The 27,128-nt window shown below is 45.2% G+C and overlaps 1 protein-coding gene and 1 non-coding gene across 2 annotated transcripts in view; both read left to right on the forward strand.

The window, feature by feature from the left end:
* LOC124545632 overlaps positions 1 to 27,128 on the forward strand; it is a 602,686-nt gene that overhangs the window by 368,475 nt on the left and 207,083 nt on the right. The gene's annotated exons all lie outside the window — the stretch shown is intronic.
* Trnay-gua lies at positions 9,121 to 9,209 on the forward strand. The gene is given in 2 exon segments: positions 9,121 to 9,157; positions 9,174 to 9,209. It is a non-coding gene; the product is annotated as a tRNA-Tyr (tRNA).

Raw genomic sequence — 27,128 nt, forward strand, 5'->3', positions numbered from 1 at the left:
TGAGGACCCACGACGCGAACAGCCCAATCGAGGTGACCTCAGAGATTCTCGTTCAGGTTTAAATCAGGGGATTTGGTGGCCAGAGGAATATGGTAAAATCATCTTGGTAATGAAATGATCATATAGCATTGTTGGTCGGGACGCCCCTTGCGGGCCAGTTCGGCCGCCGTATCACAAGTTCTCTTTATTTGACGCCACTTCGGCGACTTGCGAGACAATGATGATGAAATGATGATGAATGACACACAACACCCAATCATCTCGAGGCAGAGAAAATCCCTGACCCTGCCGGGAATCGAACCCGGGTCGCCGTGCGCGGGAAGCGAGCACGCTACCGCAATACCACGAGCTGCCGACATCATTTTGGTGCCTTTCAACCCATGCACATAAACCCGCGAGCTGGGTGACGTGTTGCATTGTCCTGCTGGTAGATGCCATCGTGCCAAGAAAAAAGAAGTACATTTACGGATGGATGTGGTTCCCCAAGGACAGATCCATACTTTTGTCGATGCGTTGTGCCAGAATGACGAGATCACCCAGTGAATGCCCTCCGGCCTGGGACCTTCAGATGATTCTCGCAGTGTTTGCTTTCAGAAGTTTCACGCCGTACACGCGAACAGCCGTCTGTCCGATGAAGCATAAAACGTGATTCGTCTCAAAATGCCACCTGTCACTAATCAGTGGACGTCCAGTTGCAGTTTTGGCTTGCAGCCTTCGTCGCCGAAGAACAGCAGTCAGCGTGTGTGCATGATCCAGGCGCCTGTTGTGGAGGCTTATATGCAGCAACGTTCGCTGAACGGTAGTTGAGGAGACATTATTGGTAGCCCTTTGGTTTATATGGGCAAACAGTTGCTCAACAGTTGCAACTCTATTCGCTCGTACACATTTCTGGAGTCGTTGTCCGCACACCCCAGCGCTCTGTATATACCCTCCACTACTAGTGTTGCTATGTGCCTTCTGTGAGTGGTTACTGTACGTTGACATGGATCATAGGCGGTGGTAACATTGATGTGACTGGATCCCGAATGACGTTCGTCGGCGAGCATGGCGGAGACTTGGGGAAACGTCCCATTGTTCTAACATTTTGGTGAGCTACAGCGGTTTTACTCCCGGCATCATGAAGTGCGGAATGATCAAGTATAACTTCAGATCACGGCTGTAGCGACAGAGGTGGCCCTGACAGTAAACCAGTACGTCACGAAGACCCTGACTCCTCATGTGTGGTACACACATCACAAAAAGTTTTGCATCACATCGGTTCCGAGAGTTCCGGAACCCGTACAGAAAATTGGAATAGAGATCAACATAACATCCTTTTCGCCCTTTTTATTGCTCATGAAAACCACACATCGCATGTTGTAACACCATACAACGAGACCTTTAGAGGTGGTGGTCCAGATTGCTGTATACACCGGTACCTCCAACACCCAATAGCACGTCCTCTTGCATCGATGCATGCCTGTATTCATCGTGCCATACTATCCACAAGTTCATCAGGGCACTGTTGTTCCAGATTCTCCCACTCCTCAACGGCGATTCGGCGTAGATCTCTCAGAGTGGTTGGTGGGTCACGTCGTCCATAAACAGCCCTTTTCAATCTGTCCCAGGTATGTCCAATAGGGTTCATATCTGGAGAACATGTTGGCCACTCTAGTCGAGCGATGTCATTATCCTGAAGGAAGTCATTCACAAGATGTGCACGATGGAGGCGCGAATTGTCGCCCTGGAAGACGAATGCCTCGCCATTATGCTGCCGATATGGTTGCATTGTCGGTCGGAGGATGGCATTCACGTAGCGTACAGCCGTTTAGGCGCCTTCCATGACCACCAGCGGCGTACGTCGGCCCCACATAATAACACCCCTAAACGTCAGGGAACCTCCACTTTGCTTCACTCGCTGGACAGTGTGTCTAAGGCGTTCAGCCGACCGGGTTGCCTGCACACTTCCCTTGTTGAGAATCCTTCCTGGCACAAAGTAACAATGCGGAAGCTATCGAACCGCGGTATTGACCGCCTAGGCATGGTTATACTACAGACAACACGAGTCGTGTACCTCCTTCCTGGTGGAATGATTTGAACTGATCGGCTGTCGGACCTCCTCCGTCTAATAGGCGCTGCTCATGCATGGTTGTTTACAACTTTGGGCGGGTTTATTGACATCTCTGAAAAGTCAAAGGATCTGTGTCTGTGATACAATATCCACAGTCAATGTCTATTTTCAGGAGTTCTGGGAACCGGGGTGAGGCAAAACTTTTTTTATGTGTGTAAATTATGGGTTAGTATCATGATCGATTTTTCGATAGTAAAATGGTCGTCCTCACATAGTACGTCTCTCTACGATTTGTCTGTTGAATGTAGAGATACTTCCACAGCCAGCAAGATCGCCATATTGGTCCCCGTTGGAATATGTGTGAGGTCGACTCGATCGTCACTTCGGTCCCAGTTTCAGTATCCACAGTAACTAGGACCGTTTACAACAATTGAGAGCAAGCTTGCCTTAGGAGGAGTTACAACGGCCTAATGCCACCCTTCCCAAACGAATCAGTGCCTGTATCCAGGCGAAAAGTGATACAACGTCATACTGACATGTGGGCTGATAATGCCAAGTCCTTTGTAAATTTGACTCGATTTTGTAATCATACACGTCACTTTCCCTCTCATCCTATGAAGTTTCCTTCCATTTCTCCTCCCATTCTGTGGGCTTGACTTTTGTTGTCAGGCAGGTACGAATAGTTTATACTTCCACGTTCCCGCAAGTTAATACAGTGAGCTCATCGTCGATGAGGTGCAAACTAGTATTTCTTGGGTTGCGCGAGGCTTTCCCGACCGACTAGTTGCAAAAATTGTTCTTGGGTGAAATCCCCATAATATTTTACCGGCGGAACTGACCGACTACTCTAGGTGCAAAGACACACACGCGCTTACAGCTGTTACGATCCTTCGCAAAGAAGTAGCGTGCGCAGGACGTTAGCCGGCGTTTGTCAGACAAAGAGCTAGAAGAAAGTGAAGAACAGACAAGCATGGACGTCTTCCCGTGTGTCTATGTTTGAAACTAGAAGAAACGTACGGTTACATGCGTCTTCCGTACGCCAAAAATAGTCGTCTAGATTCATTTGTCTTTATATCCGCTTCAAATTTTGTTTTTCACCTTAATACGATATTTAGAGTTTTTTTTAGCAAATATTGGTTAAAAGAACTGAATTGGTCATCAGGAAGTTGTTCAAAAATTAACTTAAAGATCTCTCGGTGTACGTCCACAACCTTGTTCGCACTACTTGCACGCGTCAGTGTTGTCATTACACTCCTGCTCGAGAAACACAACTGTTTTTCGAGTTCGCAGTCCTGTCAGCTTCCCCCATGAACCCTGGACCTTGCCGTTGGTGGGGAGGCTTGCGTGCCTCAGCGATACAGATGGCCGTACCGTAGGTGCAACCACAACGGAGGGGTATCTGCTGAGAGGCCAGACAGATGCGTGGTTCCTGAAGAGGGGCAGCAGCCTTTTCAGTAGTTGCAGGGGCAACAGTCTGGATGATTGACTGATCTGGCCTTGTAACATTAACCAAAACGGCCTTGCTGTGCTGGTACTGCGAACGGCTGAAAGCAAGGGGAAACTACAGCCGTAATTTTTCCCGAGGACATGTAGCTTTACTGTATGGTTAAATGATGATGGATAGAGTAGCATGGAGAGCTGCATCAAACCAGTCTCAGGACTGAAGACGACAACAACAACAACAACAGTCCTGTCAGAAGACACGTTTGCGATACTCTTATGTTACCTTTGAATATCTTTGCTTCTGGAGTGTTGTTTCCCTTATGAACGTTTCTGTAGTTCATAGTTTACACTATTTTGTCATGTTCGAAAGTTATTATGCCTGCAGTTGTTTTAATGCGGGGCAGTTAGCAGGTATGAAGTTCTTGAGTTGCTAGGAATATATTCCAGTTTTAACAGGATAAAGTCATTGTTGGCAACTTATTCCACGAGAGTGGCCGAAGCTGAAAATGGGTCCTTCAGGGCAAACAAAGAAAAGGAATAGGCAAGTTGAGGAAGACGTAAACCAAGAATATTATGCAATTGGAGTATATTAGGAACAACATAGATTAGTCATAGATCAAATATAACACAGAATTGAATTTCCCGGGAATTAAATTTCGTGGCATGTGTATTTTTTGCACAGAAAATATATCTGAGCTGAAATTTTTTTGGGACGTTTCAGAGTAATATTTGGAGGAAAGTAAACAGCAGACACTAATGTAGTAGCAACAGGAAGAAAAATACATACTGTCTAGTTATAAAAAAGTAACTTCAATTTTGATTATCAGATGTAAACATTTCTAGAATAAAAGCTTCTGACTGAAATGACATTATTGCAGTCTTCTTTTTAGATAGACATGTTGTTAATGTGTACTTAAAGTTGCAAGTATCTGAGTTAGGTAGTCAGTGCATAGGTTCCATGTATCGACCGGCATATAAAAATATAATTTACGAATCTTCACAAAAAATTGTAATGAAGTCCACGTATTAATTGTATATCAAAATGTTCAGCAACACTCCTGTTTTGCTACAGTTTTCTTCCTACCAAGAGTTCAAGTTTTTTTTTTAACTTAGAGCGGTGAAAATTTTACGAAAATTGTTAGTGTTTTTCCAGGCGTTGACAGGCAAGTTACCTTAGGACAATATTTGATTGAGAACTGCGGGAAGTTATACAGCGGACAATTTTGTCGTCCTATAGAAGATAGATACGTTGAACATCGAATACACTCACGTATTATCAAGCAGAGAAACATATAGTGGCCGCATTGCCTCAGTGCAGGGCACAATAATAAATGCAAAAGTGCTAAAATTGTCTCGTGGAGTTCCTTGCACTGGAACAGAATAATTAAAGAAGCGGTCGAATTTCGCATCTCAATAAAGTACAACAGATACGCAGGTTTCTAGCTTAGCGCAGCATGAGATCCTGCTCTGGTAGTTCGTGGCATGATGCTTTGTTGACGACTTAAATATTCCGATAGCACCGGCGAGGATGGCTGTACGCCACTGCGGACCGTATTTCCGCATGCGGCTTCCGACTGAGGAATCTGGGCCGACCTGGCGGTAGAGCACAGGAGGAACGACAGACGACGCTTACACCGATGTCCTTGGTTTTTCATCTGACAAGTGGCGTAGCCATCCTTTACACTACCGATCAGGAATGCTTCGTTGTCGACTATCGAATTTGGCGCCTCGCGCCTAGATAGGAAACTGCAGTCATAGTTCAACAGAAAGCAAGAAAAAGCCACTCGATCCGCGAAAAGCTATCGAACCCATAACCATACTCTGCGGAGTATACAAGATGTTCGAGTGTCTCTTTCTGCGACGTCGAAAGCCTTTGTCTGATGTCCATTTCGAATTCCGGAAAGCTCATTCTACAACCTAGCAAGTGCTTCTCCTGGTGGAGAATGCAGTGAAGACCTTCGACCACCACAAGTTCTATGGAGCCGTCCTGCTCGAGGTCATCAGAGGTTTCGTCTCCTCGTGACATGAAGAACTATAATATGACCTGCTAATACGGGAGTCACAACACCACATGTGAGATCACTCTGCAACTTCTTGGACGGACGTGCTTTCCACGTACAGGCTGCCGTCAGAATCTCATCACGTCGGCTCATCGCCCCCGTCGTACCGCAAGGGTCGGTTCTTGGCTCGATCCTGTATACGTTGTATCCGGCAGACATCTCTAGAGGACAACGAGTGAAGCTGGCCGTATACGCTGATGACAGCTGGCCCATACGCTGATGACGCGTCACGTGCATCAGGGGCCTTAATGCACAGATAATGGAACGAAAATTCACAAGGCGATAAACCTACTCAGCTACTGGGTGACAAAATGGAGACGAGATTTCAACCAAATAACCGCAAGCGGTCATGATTACGAAGCGGCTGGTACCAGCATCTCTGCAGCCCGTCAACGTCAGGGGAACAGGAGTAAACTGGGCATCATCTGTCCGATACCTTCGTGCCACGCTGGACAGACGTCCAACATGGCACCAACATCCAGAACATTTTCCCACACAAGCGACTGTCATTTGGTTGCTCCTATCCCTTTCCCTCCCTCAAATGTGTATTTATTTCCGTTCCTTGGGCTTTTAGCACTACTTTGAAAAATAAACCTAAATCTAGTGAGAGTGGAAATGGGTTGTTTTCTGTGCTGCCTTTGTTACACTCTGCGCACAAATAGACAAGGGAATGGTCTAATTCGACATGTCGAAACCAGGGCCGCTGACGAAATATCGATGTATCTAAAATGTCTACAAAATGTATCGATTAATGCCAGCGGGTTCCGTCTACTGGTACATAGATATGGAAACGACAATGTAAAGTGCCATATTTCTATTTTATATTATATTTTTTTCGCAATTATCGATAAATATTTAAAGTTCTTCTTTTGCAATTGTAGACCATAATTTTACTTTCACTGTGTGAAGGAGACTTAGTACTTTTTGAGCTTTCATCACGTCCAGTATTTCTCTTTGCCTGTGTGAGGCAAGTATAGTTGCCACAAATAAAAAAGAAGAATTCCGATTGCACCGGGGGGGGAGGGGGGTGGTATGCGGTGTAAATGGAATATGGAATAACAAGATACCCGATGTGACGAAACAATTTTTAACGCAACTAGTGTGCTATTTCTTCGCATGAGCGTTCTTAAAAACAGTTGCTGAAACTGATGCACGAAAAATTAAATGACAACATTGGCCTTTGTGGTGGGCGGAGACATGTCAGGGGAAATGCTGACGTAATCGGCGCTCGGTGCTACCAACAGAAACTGGAACGTTTAACTTCATCAGGCAATTTTGACGCTAAAACTGCTAGGTTTCTGGCGTTTTCAGAAATGAAAAAATAGGCAAGTCGACATGAAGTGTTGCAGACAAATCCGACACGTGACGAAACCGAACGACAGACCGATCGGACACCTTTTACTGTGCCACTCACCTGCAGTTGCCAGCAAAGTGGTTATCGCCAAGCGTGAACGTGCATCGTTTTCCTTTCAGTTCTTGCTCTAAGGGGGATAAGAAAGCTGCTAGTCCGTTGATGTACGTAATATCTAATAACAATCAATACTTAAATATACAGCTCGGAAACTGGCCGTATATTTACAATATGCAGCCAATATTTCTTCTTTTTTTTGTGCTGCTACGTCGATATTTCGATACATCGATGACTTTTTCGATATGTCGAGGGCCTAAGATAATACTTTTTTAAATATCTATATATCGGATACCTGATATTTTTTTTTAAATATCAACTGTCCTAGTCGAAAGCTACTATGAAATTTTTTACACATGACGAATACACTATAATAAAATCACTGCAAAAATTTTGACTGCTAAGGCGCACTGCAACAGTTTCAAATATTGAAATAACTTATTTGTGCCTCACAAAGAACCGCCTATAACAGCGTTTGTGGATCCCAGCCTGCAGACCGTGCGATTCGGCGAATGAGAAGAAGCAGCTGCGACAAGAGCGCGCATCGCTGCGTAGCCTAAATATCAGGTGTGCCCATACGCCAATTTTAAATACCTAAAGGCTCGTTCTCACAGGAGGGAATGGCAGCGAACGCAAGCGAATGAGCATTAAAAAAAAATTCGCCAGTTTTCACTACCATTCACTTGTATCTCTGTGTAACAGCGTTTAAACTAGAGGGAACGGAAAAGAATGCGAGACAACGAACGTCTCGTTACCGTGAAGAAATGTCAGCATTTACACTCTGGCTGTCGGACCTGCGGATCTAGGGCGCCGGCACAGTAGCTCAACGTTTTCGGTCAGAGGGCCGGCTAAGGTATTCAACGATGAACTCAACTGAAGGGGTGTGCTGTGACGTCCGCCCATACCAAATGACGAGAACAATGACGAACAAAATAAAGGGAAAAAAGCGGTAAAGTTTTTGCTGAAAACCCACAGAGCGCGGGATCGAATCCCGGTTGGACCACTCATTTTTCAGTCCACTTCTTAACCTATCTCGTTGCGCACCAGGCATCATTTCTCCAGCAGCCTGGCCCGCTACGAATTTGGCAACTTCCAACATTTTTTTAAATACTTGCAGTGAGTCTTAGCAGCAAAAAGTTTTAACAGCGCGTTTCCTTAGAGGTATTCTTCTTTTATAAAAAATTTCAACTCAGGTTGAGTCGTAGAACGCAGTACAAAGTACTAGTGCCTTCGTATGTTATACAGAGGCTACAATACGGTATAATGAGAATCCTGTTACTCTCAGTTTAACTAAATGTAATTTCTAGAAATGCTGTATACGTGTCTTTCTTCAGTTATTGTATAAACTTATTATTATAATAAATCATTTACTATGAAACATGAATAGAAATTACGTAATATAGTATAATTAATGAAAGTCAATTAACCATGCGTCATAACACCATGGAAATGATCGACGATGAAATCACGTCATGGAGATGATGTGTCAGCATATGGTGTATTTATGTAATTGACGGCGCAAGTATTCTCATCGACGTAATTTGTCCACGTACAATACGAAACCATGAAAAACAGCAGTTCCCAGAGTAAGTTTATGACTAATTATAATGACGCTTATCTGTGATATTTAATTTCGTAACAGGCTAGTGACAAGTGTGGCCTTTGACCAGCTACTTCATTAGAAATTTCACCCATAAGCAACAGTTCCAGAGTGTCGTACTGCAGGATAATTCGCGGCGAATAATCGCGTGTGTTATTCGAGCGAATACCTCAACAGCACTGATTGTATCTATGTTAAACGCAAAGACGCACCGAAGCCAATAGAGCTACTTAAAACAACTGAGGAGCGACCCTGGTTTGTTACCGATCGCGTCTCGACTTACTTGGGGAGCTGAGTGTTAATATAGGAGATCTACAGTGCAACCTGAACATGTAATGCTTGCTGTCGGCAACACTATCGGAAACCAATCGCAGTGCCACTTCGTAAGCCAATCGTGACGACAGTCTGTGGTGAGGCGCGATAACCCACTGCCATCTTTAAATGGATTCGCCAGCGCAGCGCCACAGCCCGCTTACGTAAGCCGTATCGACGTTCCGGCCCAGGCGCGCAGTCCGGTTTCCTTGATGTGTAGCAAAGGTTACACGTAATCTGGCACATTCCTTCGGTAGCTCAGTTGGTAGAGCGGTGGACTGTAGTGGTTGAATGGCAGTTATCCATAGGTCGCTGGTTCAAATCCGGCCCGAAGGAAAATGTTTTTATTTAAACTTTCGTGTCCTCTCACATATTGTGACATGACAACAGATTATTCCAACTGGATTATGTCTGATTACGGTGACAATATTCCTCGGAAAACAGTAAATAAAACGGTAAATTGTGACCACTCCGTGCTCGACTATGGCACATTTCTCGTTGGTGAGGTTGAAAGCCATACAAGATGAATTGTAGCCAAAAATTACATACCTATGTCATTATGTTTCAGGTAAGCAACGTAAATCAAAGAAAAGAAATTTCAATTTTAACACAAAGCAACTAAAATCTTTAAGAGTGGTCTCTATTACTCAAAAGATGAAAACGCAATCCACAGGGAGCGTTTTTAACATACACTTATTAACAGGAATAAATGGAAGAGGACGTACATGAAAACGAAATGGGACATATGTTACTACGAGAAGAATTTGACAGACCACTGAATGACTTAAGTCGAAACAAGGCCCTGTAAGTAGACGACATTTCGTTAGAACTACTGATAGCCTGGGAGAGCCAGCCATTATAAAACTTTTCCATCTGCTGATCAAGAGGTATGAGACAGGCGAAATACCCTCAGACTTCAAGAAGACTATAATAATAGCAATTCCAAAGAAATCAGGTGCTGGCACGTGTGTAAATTACCGAACTATCAGTTTAGTATGTGATGATTGCAAAATACTAACACGAATTCTTTACGGAAGAAGTGGAAAACTGGCACAAGCCGACTTCGGTTAAGATCAGTTTGGATTTCGGAGAAATGTGGGAACACACGAGGCAATATTGACCCTACGGCTTGTCTTAGAAGATGAGTTAAGAAATCAAACGTATGTTTATAACGTTTGTATACTTAGAGAAAGCTTTTGATAGTGTTGGCTACGTACACTTTTTCAATTCCGACAGGTATCAGGGGTAAAATACAGGGAGCGAAATTTATACACAACTTGTACACAAAACCAGACGGCAGTTACAAGGGTCGAGGAGCATCAAAGGTAAACAGTGGTTGAGAAGGGGGTTAGGCAGGGTTCTGGTCTGTCTCTGATGTTATTCAATCTATGCATTGAGCAAGCTGTGAGGGAAACACAAGAAAAATTTGGAGTGGGAATTAAAGTTCAGGAAGGAGAAATAAAAACTTTGAAGTTTGCCACTGAGTTTGTAATTCTGTCAGAGACAGCAAAGGACTTAAAGGAGCAACTCAAAAGAATGGACAGAGTCTTGAAAGAAGGACGTAAGATGACCATCACCAAAGACAAAACAAGGATAATGAAGTGTAGAGGAATTAAATCTGGTGATGCTGAGGGAATTAGATTAGGCAACGGGACACTTAAAGCAGTAGATGAGTTTTGCTGTTTGGGAAGCAAAATAACTGATAATAGCGAAATAGAAAGGATACAAAATGTAGACTGGCAATAGCATGAAAAGCGTTTCAGAAGAAGAGAAATTTGTTAACATCGAATACAGATTTAAGGGTTAGGAAGTCTTTTCTGAAGGTACTTGTCTGGAAGACACATTCTGAGATGTCAAGGAATCACCAATTTTGTGTTGGAGGGAAGTGTGGGGGGCAAAAATCGCAGACGGAGACCAAGAGATGAATACAGTATGTAAATTCAGAAGGATAAGGCTTCAGTATTTATTCGGAAATGAAGAGACTTGTACAAGAAACAGAGGCATAGAAAACTGCATCTAACTAATTTTCGGACTGAAGACCACAGCAACAACAACGTTAACAGGGCCGTTTCGAGAAAAAATTTTCCGCACAAGTGACTCATCATTTGCCCTCACCCACCACTCTCGCCACCCCCTTTTCCCTCATACACTTTCGCTCCTATCAGTTACTCCCTAGAATTTGTGGTACACACTGTATACAGACGTTGCATTTGGGTGCCTCTAGCGCCCCTCTCAGCTTAATACCCTAACCAAAAGCTACTAATTTTGATACGTCCTATGTAGTAATGTTACAGAAATCATGTCAGCTTGGCGCCCCAAGGGACGGTTTGCGGCCCGGAATACGAGGCAGTGCCCTTGCACAACTCAGGGAGTTACGTCCAGCTCTCAACCCGCAGCCTATACTGCCTACCCATGACTGCCTTGTAATCTACAAGTGCCACATACGACCTCTCTTCGAACATGCAGCAGCTGCTTGGGCCAATGCTGCCGACACCCACTTCCGACAACTGCAACGATTCCAGGACAGGACTCTGCGACTGACTCCGTACCTTCCTCGGGACTCCCCATAGCGAGAACTGCACCTACCGGCTGATGCATCCCAGTTGAAAGAACAACATCGAGAAACTGTCAGGAAGTTCTACCAACAAACTGTTAGCTCTGCATATATACACATCAGAAACCTTGGACACAAAGGTGAGCACCGGCTCACTCTACGATGGCCACACCATCTTTGAGTCCGATATACTGCGATAGTAATAATAATATAATGTGATAATAATAACAATATGAAAAACCGCTACTTACGTAGCAGCAATAGGTTCCACCAAATTTGCTACAAGTAACGGCGGGCATACGCAAGGAACAGGCGGACACCACGTCAGAAGATTGAAGATAACACATGAAGTGTTGAAACATCACACTAAACTGGAAGTTCAGAGCTTCCAGTATTGATGCTCGAGACGTTGTCGTCGTAGCTGAGCAGTCAAATGTTGTAAGGTAGGAACCAAAGAACATTGTGCTTACATTGCTGTGAGTGAACCTATTAGTAGCAATCACGGCACACCTCCCATTTTCAGCGTGCAAAATTGGTTCGTCGGAAGCATCACGATACCTGCAGAACCTACAAATTGGTCGGAAATGCCACGGAACTAAGTCCACGGAGCCGTGAGTCCTTTGTCTCACTTTAAGTGAAACCACTCAAACCCAGAGACGATGAAAAAGATTCATACAGGGTGTTACAAAAAGGTACGGCCAAACTTTCAGGAAACATTCCTCACGCACAAAGAAAGAAAACATGTTATGTGGACATGTGTCCGGAAACGCTTACTTTCCATGTTAGAGCTCATTTTATTACTTCTCTTCAAATCACATTAATTATGGAATGGAAACACACAACAACAGAACGTACCAGCGTGACTTCAAACACTTTGTTACAGGAAATGTTCAAAATGACCCCGGTTGCGAGGATAAGTGCATCCACCCTCCGTCGCATGGAATCCCTGACGCGCTGATGCAGCCCTGGAGAATGGCGTATTGTATCACAGCCGTCCACAATACGAGCACGAAGAGTCTCTACATTTGGTACCGGGGTTGCGTAGACAAAAGCTTTCAAATGCCTCCATAAATGAAAGTCATGAGGGTTGAGGTCAGGAGAGCGTGGAGGCCATGGAATTGGTCCGCCTCTACCAATCCATCGGTCACCGAATCTGTTGTTGAGAAGCGTACGAACACTTCGAGTGAAATGTGCAGGAGCTCCATCGTGCATGAACCACATGTTGTGTCGTACTTGTAAAGGCACATGTTCTAGCAGCACAGGTAGAGTATCCCGTATGAAATCATGATAACGTGCTCCATTGAGCGTAGGTGGAAGAACATGGGGCCCAGTCAAGACATCACCAACAATGCCTGCACAAACGTTCACAGAAAATCTGTGTTGATGACGTGATTGCAGAATTGCGTGCGGACTCTCGTCAGCCCACACGTGTTGACTGTGAAAATTTACAATTTGATCACGTTGGATTGAAGCCTCATCCGTAAAGAGAACATTTGCACTGAAATGAGGATTGATACATTGTTGGATGAACCATTCGCAGAAGTGTACCCGTGGAGGCCAATCAGCTGCTGATAGTGCCTGCACACGCTGTACATGGTACGGAAACAACTGGTTCTCCCGTAGCACCCTCCATACAGTGACGTGGTCAACGTTACCTTGTACAGCAGGAACTTCTCTGACGCTGACATTATGGTTATCGTCAACTGCACGAAGAATTGCCTCGTCCATTGCAGGTGTCCTCGTCGTTCTAGGTCTTCCCCAGTCGCGAGTCATAGGCTGGAATGTTCCGTGCTCCCTAAGTCGCCAATCAATTGCTTCGAACGTCTTCCTGTCGGGACACCTTCGTTCTGGAAATCTGTCTCGATACAAACGTACCGCGCCACGGCTATTGCCCCGTGCTAATCCATACATCAAATGGGCATCTGCCAACTCCGCATTTGTAAACATTGCACTGACTGCAAAACCACGTTCGTGATGAACACTAACCTTTTGATGCTACGTACTGATGTGCTTGATGCTAGTACTGTAGAGCAATGAGTCGCATGTCAACACAAGCACCGAAGTCAACATTACCTTCCTTCAATTGGGCCAACTGGCGGTGAATCGAGGAAGTACAGTATATACTGACGAAACTAAAATGAGCTCTAACATGTAAATTAGCGTTTCCGGACACATGTCCACATAACATATTTTCTTTATTTGTGTGTGAAGAATGTTTTCTAAAGGTTTGGTCGTACCTTTTTGTAACACCCTGCATAGCCGACGTGGCTGCAGACACTACACAGTCTAGCCACATTAATGTAACCACCGCTTATGCTCGACGTCAACGTGCAATAACCACTCACAGATGCCAGGTGGCAGCATTAGCAGTGGAGGGTATATGAAGGGTGTAGGTGAGGGGGGAGGAGGGAGGGGCACGGAAAAAAATACAGTCGTTTTTGTAATGCGCAAAGGGAGTGATTCACCTGCCATCGAAAAGGGCACGAACATTGGCTTTCGGGCCAAGGGTGGAAGCATTTGCGAAACGACTAGGTTTGTGAACTGTTTGCGTACCACCGTGGTTAAAGTACACCGCGCGTGGCAAAACGGCGATATCCAAAACCCTCGCCGAGGCAACTCGGTGCATCGGGGGCCATAGATGTCAGGAGTGAAAAATGGCTGCGGACATGTGTTCCGGCAAATAGACGTGCAACTATTGGACAACTGGCCGCCAGAAGAACCACGGGTTACCAACAGTGTCTCCTCAACGACTGTTCAGCGAACGTTGCTGCGTATGGGCCTCTGCAGCAGGCGCCTGTTTCATGGGCTCCTGCTGACTGCTGTTCTTGGACGGTCATTGATTGGCGACAGGCAGCCTTTTCGAATGAATGACGTTTTATGGTCCATCGGACAGATGGCCGTTGACGTTTACGACCTTGCAAGAATCGTTGGAAGAGTGCAGGGCGAAAGAGGGAGCGTGTGGTCTGGGGAATGTTTCCGTGGCATTCCAAGGGTTATCTCATCATTCTGGAGGGCAAAATGGATCAACACAAATCTGCAGCTATCCTTGGGTACCAAGCGCGCTCCTACATACAGTTTGTTTTTCCTCGGAACAATTGCATCTACCTGCAGCGCAATGCAACGTGTCACATAGCTCGCAGTGTACGTGCGTGAAGAAGAGCACCAGGATGACTTCATCGTACTCCTGGACACCAAATTCCCCGAATTTAAACCCAATAGAGAATTTGTGAGAGCATCTCAATCGGGCTGTCCGCGCCGTGGATCCTTAAGCCAGAAACGTAGCACAGCTGACCGCGGCACTGGAGTCGGCGTGGCTTCACATCCCTGTCTGTACTTTCCAGAACCACAACTATTCTCTTCCTGCACCTCCCGTAGCGTTCCACGCTGAAAAAGGTGATTATTGAGGCTTTTGACGGGTCGTCTCACTAAAGTGACTGGACTGTGTACTTTCAGGCGGTTGTTTTAATCGAATGAAGAAAAAAACACGTCCGAACGAAAAACAGTCGACTGGTCAATCGGCTGTCAATAGTAGTTACTTGTTTCTTCGCTACCTTGTGTATGGAGAACAATACCAGCGCTATTCGACCGCTGGGTGCCTTTGCGTTAACAAAGAACAGATCGGTGCTGTTATTCTGTCCGCACAGCCTGCTAAATTTCCGGGGCAGCGACCACGTGCTGTACGTGGGCCCGCAGTCACGACCTGCAGGTGCAGCCCCTGGTGAGGCCAGGCCGCTTGCGGAATACTTAGCAAGCCGAGTACTTTCCCTGCCACGGCACGCCCAGCTACCGCGTGAGATCCCCGTAGCCTTTGGTTTCCGAGAATACGGCCTGGAACGTAGCGATACTCCTGCCTGGTGCCTCGTCAAGTACGATATGCTTTCAGATAAAACTTGTTTTTAAAAAGAACCCGGCGCAGAGCGAGTGCTATTTTCTTTTTTGGTTTACTCATCCATCATTCATGCATCTAGAATTGTGACAGACAGTGGCTGGTCTCCCACATGAGAGGTCAGGTTAGCCGTTTTAAGAAGCTCTAAACAGTATTAATTGCGCCCTGCTCATCAATCGTATTTGCAACTCTTTTCAGTGCTCTCATTCAGTAAGCATATTGTAATTTGGACAAGTTAAAGTCCTTTTCTGTTTCCTGGTATTAAGCTCACCTTCATGCTAATACCGTGTAACACTGTCCTGATAACGACTAATAGCTTTCTTCAGGCATGCCACATTCAGCTGAAATTGCTCACTGATGATTAAAAGCAGAACCTGCATAGCTACCAAATGACAGTCACGAATCACCCGTTGTTCCGAAATTCCTGTGGTAGTAGGATCGGTTGATTTAGCGAGCTATTTGAGGAGCCATAGTCTGCCTGAGTATTTATGAAGCCACGAACGTATGCTTACAGACCTTGAGCAAGGTTGGGTTGTTTGGGGGAAGAGACAAAACTGCGAGGTCATCGGTCTCATTAGATTAGGGAAGGACGGGAAAGGAAGTCGGCCGTGCCCTTTCAAAGGAACCATCCCGGCATTTGCCTGGAGCGATTTAGGGAAATCACGGAAAACCTAAATCTGGATGGCCGGACTCGGGGTTGGACCGTCGTCCTCCCGCATGCGAGTCCAGTGTGCTAACCACTGCACCACCTCGCTCAGTCTGGAGCAAGGATTTTGCCATTCGGAGAGATGGGAATACCCACAGGATGAAAGTCATGAAGATGTAGAACACTCGTTCACGGAGATTTTGAAATAAATGTACTGGTTCACTTTTACAGTAACTTGAACGTGTGAGCCCAAGTCGCGATACATCATATAACTTCCTCCACCCTGAACTACGCCTTCCAACACTGCCGGTTAAACGGCGTGTTCATTAGTTAGTTTCATGTTCCATAGACGAGTCATTTCACATTCACATTGCATATTAATTTGTAAATCTGACTACATGCTGAACACCCACGCACCCACCCACCCACCCACCCACACACACACACACACACACACACGTGTGTGTGTGTGTTTGTGTGTGCGTCAGTTAGTAATTCCTATCCACCATCTTTTACACATTATAGTAATAGAAATTTTTTTAAGGAGTAGTAGGAGTTGTCAAGGAGAAACTTTTGCAGTATGTTTTCAAATTATACTTTGTTGTCCGTCAGACACTTATATCACTGGGTAATTGATCAAAAATTTTAGTTGCAGCATTGTGCACCCCTTTGGGTGCTAAAGACAGTCATAATATTGGGTAATGAATCTCATTTTTCCTTCTGGTATTGTAATCATGCACATCATTGCCCATTTTGAACAGTAGTGGATTATTTACGACAATCTTCATGAGAGAATAAATATACTGTGAAGCAGTAGTCAGAATGCCCAACTTCTTAAGCAGATGTCTACAAGAAGATCGTGTGTGAGCACCACATATTATTCCTACAACACGTTTTTGAGCAACGAAGATTTTATTTCTTAGAGATTGGTTACCCCAGAACATTATTCCATAAGATATTATTGATTGAAATTATGCAGAATATGTCAACTTACTGATTTCTAATGGTTCGAAGTGCACATATGGCTGAACAATGTTGTTTTAGGACTTCCAAAATGACCTTCCAGTTTAAATTCTCTTCAATTTGGATACCTAAGAAATTTGAAGTTTTCACCCTATTTATTATTTCCTCGCCATGTGTTATTTATGATTAGTGTAGTACTCCTAGCTCTTCAGAAATGAATACGTTGTGTCGTTTTAAAATTTGGGGTGAGACCATTCTCAGAAAATAAGTCAATGATACTTTTAAGAACCTCGTTTACCGTTTCTTCTGTTGCTGTACCCATACTTGAAATGATTGCAATACCAGTGTCATTTGGCAAAAGAACTAATACCGCTTGTTGTATATTAGACTGAAGATCGTTTACATATATGGTGTCAAAAAAAAAGTGTCGAACAATTTGAGGAGTGGTAGTACTTATCGAAACAAGAAAAATAAGTTTAATAAACATGGGTCCGGAAGTGCATACCTCCTGCAATAAACACCTGTTTACCGGAGGTGTTCAAAGTGGTGTCCATTTATGACAACGCACCGCTCTGCACTCCAGCGTAAGTAATGACGCGCCCTTTGAAGTATACCCTATTGTTGTTAAACCTGTTGGCACACACTGAAGACGCGACCCTGTTGTGTTCACACATCGTTGATTGATAAGGCGTAGACCAATTCCTTCAAGTGTCCTCATAACCAAAAGTGTAGGGAACTGAGGTATGGAGAACGACCAGGCCAAGATGTACCCTTCCCCGCCTCCCCGGACCAGTCCAGCGGTTCTGAAATGTCTGCGTCAGATGTTCGCGCACTTTATGACGAAAGTGTGCAGATGCGCCATCATGCATGAACGACACTTGTATTCGTTGCTGCATTGCCACAGCCTCCAGCCCTCCAGCAAGGTAGTCAATACGTTAGTGAGAAAGTCCGGATACTGCGTCCCATTTATCCTTTGTGGTAGCACGTATATCCCTATTAATGTATCGCCAAGTACGGATGCCCATACGTTGATTGAAAATCGGTATTGAAGTTCTCTTTCCTGAATTGCGAGGGAATTTACATCTGTCCATACATGCTGATTATAGAACATATCTTGTGAACCTTACCTCATCAATAAATAAAATCTTGGGTGTGAACAGTGGATCTGCGGCACACGTCTGCAACAGCCATTAATAGAACCGCTGTCTGCCATGGTGATCCTTTTGGCTTAGGGCCTGAACGCGCTCTAGATGATATAGGTTCATGAAGTACCGCCCAGATAAGAGTGTGATGCACGCCTTCTGATGCTGGTAATCATCGCACACTGGTCCCAGGGATTTCTTCCGCCAAACTTAGCACATGCTCCTCCATCCCAGGCATGCCGACTGTGCGAGGCCTTCCACTGTCAATCTTGCGAAGTGCAATGGCACCTGTGTCCCTCAGACGCTGGAAAAATCTGTCAACACCTTATCAGAGCGCACTTTGCACTGTGAATGTTTTTCAGCGTAGAGGGCAAGGGTTCGCAGACTACGTCCCTTTGTTAAATCATAGCGGAATATCATATCCGCCATTTATCTTGTCGAGTAGAAGGCGTCTGTTGCTAACAAGTAGTGGAAGAGAGAAAATGTAAATGTACTACATCATTTGTACTTACAAACAGCGCAATAACAGTAAACACGGAAGTGAACCCGTGTTTGGAAGAATGTCACCATAATACGTACCCATGATTGACGGTACTGTACGATAAGGAATACAAACATGACGAAAACTAACGTAGCATACAACACGACTCAAACGACACAGCTGACTGCAGTCCACCAGATGGTAGTTAGAGTACCGTGAGTAAGACATCATTATACCCTGCAGACACATTTGACAGAGCGCCAGTGTAACGACTGTGCTAATATCCACAACCAAGCATCGCGTAGCCCTTCCAATAAACATGTGTTTATCTCGGAAAGTATGTGTTTCTGGACCCATGTTTATTGGACTTACTTTTCTAGTTTCGGTGAGTACTTTCGCCTGTCAAAGTATTCCTGACTTTTTTTAACACCCTGTATATGATGAACAATAGCAGACCTAAGACTGAGCCATGGGGAACCCCATACGTGATTTCTCTCCAGTCAGAGTAATGTCGCCAGACTACATTGGCTGAATTACTATGTGCAGCTTTCTGTATACTTATGGTTACAATGACATTATCCATTGGTCGGCTACACATTTGGTCCCATAAAACTGCATTTTACCTAGGAGAATGCTTTGATTCACGCAGTCGGTTGCCTTAGATATGTCACAGAAAATACTACCAACAGCTAGCATCAGAGGATTATGAAGTAGTTGCCTACCTCTAGGCTCCTAGAGCTACTTCGCAGGTTTTCTCTGTAAACGCACGTTTTTAAAATTCTCAATAACTCTGGCCGGGTGCCACCTAGGTTATTGACGAACAGAGGGGTCTTAGAGGGCCCCTTTCCGTTGTATTCACGCTTGTGACAATGCCGCACGAGTTAGTAATCATGCCACAGGCGGGCGTGAAACAGGAGGGATGAAAAAGCATAAATACCCTTTGCTGCTTCGAATCGTTTTCAAATTTCGTCGAATAATTTTCAACAGTCCTTAGTGGTTCCAACTTGTACACGAGAGCAAAAAAGCGCTCATAGAATGGGGGTGAAACGTCCAGGGCTGTCAGCAGCGTCATAGATTGTCAAGGACATCGTCCTGTTGATCATCGCATTGCGAACTGTCGTTTACGACTGCGAAATGTGCATGAAGCAACTCCAGAAGGAAAGGGGTGGTTTCATCGATACCATTTATGGCATTCAATGAGGCCTTTTTGTGTCGATTCTAAGCAGCGGCGTGTCTGAAATCGTTTGCTCGGCAATCCATGAAAAAATTGCGTGATATCAATGCTGGGTGTCGCCTTTCTGATCTCCATCGCGGAGGCGTCAAAAGTAAGGGCGAAATGTGGGTAAGGGCGAGTATGACGATCTTCCCTTCGTGTGAAACGTCCACGGTGGCGTTCGAGGAAATTTTGGAGAAATTTGGTGCTAATCTGACATAATTAACGTACCTTACAGATCACATGAACTTCTATGTTCTGGCCTCTTTTTTCACAAATGTAGACACCTTGTTATTTTGAAGCGTCGTCGATCCAGAGGGTGATGTCACAGGACACCTTGCTTTTGCAGCGTTACAGGGGGAGGTCGTTGGCATCTTTGACCCAAATTTCGAACTTGTACATCGCAATAGGAGTCAGTTACGAGGTTTCGAAAAAATGGTCCTTATATTGTGTTGCGCAGTGCACATACATCACTGAATGTACTTGCAAAGTTATATCAGTGCACGACACATACTTAAGGAGGTATGCTGTCATAAACATTGAGATGCGTGATAAATAGCTTTTACTTAAAATGGTGCGCAGATTACGCAGTTTATATCCATCCAGTGTTTCTCAATGAGAGCGCTTATCGACTACCAACAAACATTAAGCATAGTTTCGAACCTTTCACAAACTTTTCTCGCTCACGTCCTTAAAGGCAAATGTTTAACGCATTAACTCATTTGTAAAGTAATGAGACGTCTGAAGCTATTTTATAAATGGGAGTTCGATTTTTCGGGGGTTTACTGCTAAGATTGAGAAAACCGCTTCCGTGGCCGACTTGGTTGCATTGTTTGCTACCGAGGCAGATGTCCTAGGTTTGATTCCCGTTAAATATTTCGGAATTATCTGCTACGAGATGATCTGGAACGGCATCTTCTCAATTTCTACGGCGTGAGTAGGTGCTTGAGAAAACATACAGCAATGCTGACGCGCAATCCGCCGAAATGGTGTCAAGCCGAAAGGCCTGCACAGAGATTTGCGAGCCCTACGTCTACTTTTATTCGCTGTATTCCCGTATACACCCAGCTGCAAAAACCCTCGTGCAGACTTGACATTACACTCCGAATCTCGGGAGAAAGATCAGCGTAATGCATGTGAGTCACGCCGAGGCACGTGTATCAGCGTAGATCTGTCCAGCGAGTCGGCTTCGCGCGGTGAAAGGCAGTCCGTTATGTCTGCGGCGACCCGGGCTGCTGTTGCAAAAGGACTAGGGTGGCTGATACGGCGCGTGACAGCGAATCAAAGAAACGTTACTGTCACCGTGGTACAATAGCGTTCGGAAACCTGGCGATGAAGTGAAACGTTTCGTAAGGCGAATGGTCTGTTATTAGCTCCGGCACTTTACTTAGTAGTGGAAATGGGCTGACCGTTTTCCTCTGTGACTTAGTTTCCCCGCCGAAATTTATCCGTAGCGTGTAGCGACAATGTACGGGAGGACACTAGCACTGCGATGGCCATTCTAGCAGACGAATTAGACTAACGTAAGTTCAGAGGACGGAAAGTCGATGCGAATGTTCAAATCGGACGTTAAGATATCTAAAATTCAACCTATAACAGGTCATACAGGGTGCCAAACAAAGGAACCGATGATTTCAAAATTAAATATCTCGATAACTAAGATAGACAGATGAGAGCAACAAACTGCATGAAACTTCCTGGCAGATTAAAACTGTGTGCCGGAACGAAACTCGAACTCGGGACCTTTGCCTTTCGCGGGCAAGTGCTCTTCCATCTGAGCTACGCAAGCACGACTCACGCCCCGTCCTCACAGCTTTACTTCTGCCAGTACCTCGTCTCCCACCTTCCAAACTTTACAGAAGCTCTCCAGCGAACCTAGCAGAACTAGCACTCCTGAAAGAAGGGATATTGCGGAGACATGGCTTAGCCACAGCCTGGGGAATGTTTCCAGAATGAGATTTTCACTCTGCAGCGGAGTGTGCGCTGATATGAAACTTCCTGGCAGATTAAAACTGTGTGCCGGATCGAGCCTCGAACTCTTCTGTAAAGTTTAGAAGGTAGGAGACGAGATACTGGCACAAGTAAAGCTGTGAAGACCGGGCTTGAATCGTGCTTGGGTAGCTCAGATGGTAGAGCACTTGCCCGCGAAAGGCAAAGGTCCCGATCTCGAGTCTCGGTCCGGCACACAGTTTTAATCTGCCAAGAAGTTTCATATCAGCGCACACTCCGCTGCAGAATGAAAAGCTCATTCAACAAACTGCATGTTTATCGTGAAATCTATAAGAAGTTTATACTGAAGTTTCGAAATAGTTCGAAAAGCTGCTAACACACGGTGCCGTAATAGCAATGCCTATTGCCCACAAGAAGAGCGCCGCAAATCAGAGGGATCAGTTCCACCATTGAAATGTGAAAAGAGTTTAGCGTGCCGAAGGAAGAGGTTGACATCATGTATTTCATTGAACAATGTGGTTCTTGGAATGGAACACTATAGGTGGGAACACAGTCCCACAGCGAAAAGGCGCAGTTTTCAGACATGATTTACTGGTCCAAAAGGACCCGACGCGAACCCATTCGTAAGCTCTTCGCCAAATTCCTGTGGACAGGCAGCGTGGCTGATTATCTACCGGGGAATGTTAGCCCCAGGGAACTGTACTTACTCCTGGAAATGTCGCCATGGTTTCTGGAGTTATTCATCAAAACCCAAATCCACCAGGACGCACATATACGAGGTGTGCCACAGAGGGTTGACTTTGCGAACCAAAATGTCACAGTGATTGATAACGAAGGATCTGATGTTGGCTGCATCTGGTTCACAGACGCAGACGAATGCGCGTATAGGTGCCCGTGTTGATAGTTGGTTTCTTTCGTGCCCAGGCGTACCACATGGTTATAATTGAAGACGACCTACTCACAGAGGTTCAATGTCGCTGTAATTATCAAAAAAATGGTTCAAATGACTCTGAGCACTATGGGACTTAACTTCTGAGGTCGTCAGTCCCCTAGAACTTAGAATTACTTATACCTAACTAACCTAAGGACATCACACACATCCATGCCCGAGGCAGGATTCGAACCTGCGACCGTAGCGGTCGCGCGGTTCCAGACTGTAGCGCCTAGAACCGCTCGGCCACTCCGGCCGGCCCTGTAATTATCGAACGGTAGCGAAACTTGGTAGATATTCTAATGCGTTAATGCGGAACCGATTAACTCTGAAAAAAAAATTAATTGCAATTCTGGCCACCAGGTGCAAATTTGGCGCTGTGAATGCAAGAAAGACGTGCAGAAATGTTTCCATGTATGTTATAGATTACGGACGGGACGTGGGCAGAAAATGTCTAACATGCGAGAAAGATATAACGTTGATTTTATTATCAACCGCTGCTTACAAAATTGGTTTAATATGAACACCGAAGACGTCGACGAAATGCTGTACAGCGCCATATTTGCACTTGGTGGCTGAAATTGGAACTAATTTTTTTCCATCCTAATTCGGTTCCACGTTAAAGCATTAGTGTATCTACCAAATTTCGCTGTCAAGTAATTAAAACCCACACTGGACCTTTGTGAGTAGCTGCAGTTTAATTACAACCACTCAGTACTTTATGTGCGTTACTGATATTTTTCTTTGTTAGACGCTGAGAAAAATGAGTGTAATCGAAGACATGAATATTGATATAGAGCTATTAATTAACAAGTATAAAAAGGTGAACATTATGGATGTGTATGATAATAATGAGCGTATGGCATTGGTGGCCAGGAGACCCCTCGCGGGGCGGTTCGGCCGCCGCTCCACAAGTTCTTTAACGCCACTACGGCGACTGGAGAGTGAATGAGGATGAAATGACGATGAAAGACACACAACACCCAATCATCTCGAGGCAGTGAAAATCCCTGACCCCACCAGGAATCGAACCCTGGACCCCGTGCACGGGGGAAGAGAACGCTATCGCAAGACCACGAGCCGCGGACAGTATAAAAATAGAATATTGAGACATCGATGTTAGGAAGAATGGGTTTTGATCTCCTGTGAGGAAAAAGACTCAAGAAAAAAAGAAAAGTATTGGTAAGAAAACTATTGTTGTTTACAATCACACTTTCGTTTATAGCATACGATTTGTATTTTTAAGTCTACCTTCATTAACAAAACAGTAAATTTAGCCTGAACGCTATCCGCAGAGAAGTGGATCGTCCATTATGTGTAGCGTTTATGCTTGTGAGATTTCGTTCTAAGATGTCTTCGAGTTTAAATCTATCTCTCATGTGAACATAGATCTGAAGTACTGTAACCGCTTCTACAATGATTTCGGCACATTCTAAGCTGTATACGTAGCGGACGACGTACAGTAGTATTCTCGACTTTTCAAACGCTGCACCAAAAGCACACTATGTACTAAAGTTAGTCGATAGTTAAATATCTCTTTTTCATAAGTCGCATTTTGTGTACGTAAAGAATTATCCCAGACAACCTATTTCCCAGTTGCATATGAATAGTGTAGCTCCACACTGATCATCTGTTTCGAAGATCTCTGAAACCGAAAACTCCTCCCCCTTCTTCTTCTTCCTCCTCCTCCATCCCTCCCCCCCCCTCTCTCTCTCTCTCTCTCTCAGAGACATAGTTACGATAAGAAGCGTCCAGAGAAGTGAGATCGGAATGCTCTTGTTTTCTATATACATTAATGATCTGTGTAGCAATCTGCGACGGTTCGCTGACGGCGCTGTAGTGTGCTTGAATGTGTCGTCTTTGAGTGACTTTGGGAGGATACAGGATGACTTGCACACAATTTCTATTTACTGTGATGAATGGCAGCTTGCTTTATATGTAGAGACATATGAGTTAATGCAGATGAGTAGGAAAAACGATCCTGTATCGGTTGAATACATTATTAGTGGCGTGCTGCGCGTTGAATAAATATCTAAGCGGAGCGTTGCAAAGTGATTTGATATGCAACGAGTACGTAAGGTTGGTTGTAGGGCAGACAAATGGTCTACTTACGTTTATTGGGAGAATTATAGCGAAGGAAATAAGATACACGTGTGTGACCTGTTCTTGAATACTGCGTGTTTGTGTTCCCCAGCACGTCGGATTAAAGGAAGACATCGAAGCAATTCGGAGGCGTACTGCTAGAACTGTCACTGGCAAGTTCGATCAACAAGCTAGTACTACGGAAATGCTACGTGAAGTCAAACTGGAATCCCTGGAGGGAAGAAGACGTTCTTTTCGCAAAACACTATCGCCGAAGTTCCGAGAACCGGAATTTGAAGCTGACTGCGGAACAATTCTATTGCCACAAACGCACAATTCGCCTGAGAACCACGAAGAGACGATATGAGAAATTAGGGCTCGTGCAGAGGCATATAGACTGTCGTTTTTTCATCGCTCTATTTGCAAGTGGAACAGGAAAGGGAAGGATAGGCAGTGGCGCATGGACCCCACCGCCAAGGACCGTATGGTGGCTCTTGCGTAGTACGTATGTAGATGTAGTTCATTTCTGGCCAGTCTCAAAACTGCGTCCCAAAGGAAACGACGCCCAGAGCAGGCGCCTATGTACATCACTGCCCCCTCAGCCCTAAAAATAGTTTCTTGCAAACTAGAACTAACCGATTCACAGTTAATGTCGTGTGTTTACCAAGTATGGTACATGTCTTATGCAGTTATGCGGTTTGCGTGCCACTTTCGTTACTCTTTTTATGAAGCAGCTTCCGATGTGGCCCCGTTAGACTGAGTAAACGACATTCCAGACCTTGGCACCACCACAGACAAATCTCCTTCGGATACAGAAAACCTGCCAGCAGCACTAACCACTAGACCACGGTGTCTGCCTGTTGCCTTGGTCATCAGCGTGGTCTGTTTTGTAGGAAAAAACCGGTTCTGTCCGACACCCACTGTCACAGTTGGCGGGCGTAATTAGCGCGCCTCTAATTTTCGCGTCTACACGCTGGCAGCCACGCAGCTGAGGGAGACGTATGGGCCTGGTCGCGTGTTGAGGGCAAACGCTTTCGCTCCCTTGATTGCTGGTTCGCACTCCGGCCGGCCTCTGCCAATAGAGCCATTCGTCTCTCGCCACAGGGCCATTCACTACATTGTCTCACAGGGCACGACCAATTACACGGCCCATTGTCTGCTGCGTAACGAAGGCTGATTCAGCGCCGACCTGCTCTGCGGGCATGCGAGTCTCGAAAATTTATACAGACAATGCGAAAGTCTGTTAAACAGCATGGCTGTCGGGTAAGTGTGATTCTCGTAATGTAAACGTAAACAGCTGGAACTCGAAGATGTTAGTTATTTACTCGACGAAGCAAACTGTAGACCCGACCGTCGCAGTGGTCACGTGACCAGAGTCCATTTCAAAGGAATGGGTGTTGATACTGTGTAGAGCAAGCGTTGAAAGTCATCACGCGAAATGTATTCACGGACATGGTTAACAGCTTGCTGTTGGTGTCATTAAATTTTTGACGAATATAAGGGGGTAAGAACGACATTGCCAGTAGAGAAGGCAACGAAATGTACTAATGGTGTTCAATAAATTACGGAGCACATTTTTTCTTCAACCAATTTCGGTCGAAAAAATACGGAATTTGTTGTTTGACGTCGTGGAATATTCCCGCTTGAGTTCCTACAGTTTCATGATGTTACTATAGATGGCGGTGCTATACGTAGCCTTCACAAAGTCGTTTATAACGGAGGTGCGTTCAAGCAGAAAGTTGTCATTGAGTTTCATCAGGCGGAAAACCAGAGAACCGCATACATTCATTTTCGCTTGCAGAATATCTACCGAGACTGGCGGTGAACAAAAGCGTGATGAGCCGTTGGGCGAGGCACCTGTCATCGCAACACGACCTCCCGCGTGCAGGCCGGCCGCACACAGCTGTAACTCCTGCAACGCTGGTACGTGCGGACAGTCTCATTCGAGGTGGTCTCCCTGCTCAGCTGGACGTCTCTGTTGGCAGTGCTGACACACTCGCCAACCATTTGGGGCACTCAAAGGTGTGTGCACGCTGGGTTCCTCGCCGCCTAAGAGAAACTGTAAAGAGCAACGAAGAATCATCTGTGCGGAATTGCTTGCGCTTTACGAGACTGATCGTGACAATTTTCTGTCGAACATCGTCACAGGGGATAAAACATAGTTTCATCGTTTCGAACCGGAAACAAAACGACAATCCATGGAGTGGCGCCGCACCACCCCTTCTCCGAAGAAAAAGTTCAAAGCCGCACGTTCAGCCTGCAAAGTCATGGTGTCAGTCTTCTGGAAATTTGAAGGGTTTATTCTGTTTGATGTCCTCCCTCGTAGTACAACGATCAACTCTGAGGTGTATTGTGCTATCCACAGAAAACTGAAGAAACGACGCACCCGAGAGGTGCTCACAAAACT

Source organism: Schistocerca americana, chromosome 8, assembly GCF_021461395.2.
Source record: "Schistocerca americana isolate TAMUIC-IGC-003095 chromosome 8, iqSchAmer2.1, whole genome shotgun sequence".
Lineage (NCBI taxonomy): Eukaryota > Metazoa > Arthropoda > Insecta > Orthoptera > Acrididae > Schistocerca > Schistocerca americana.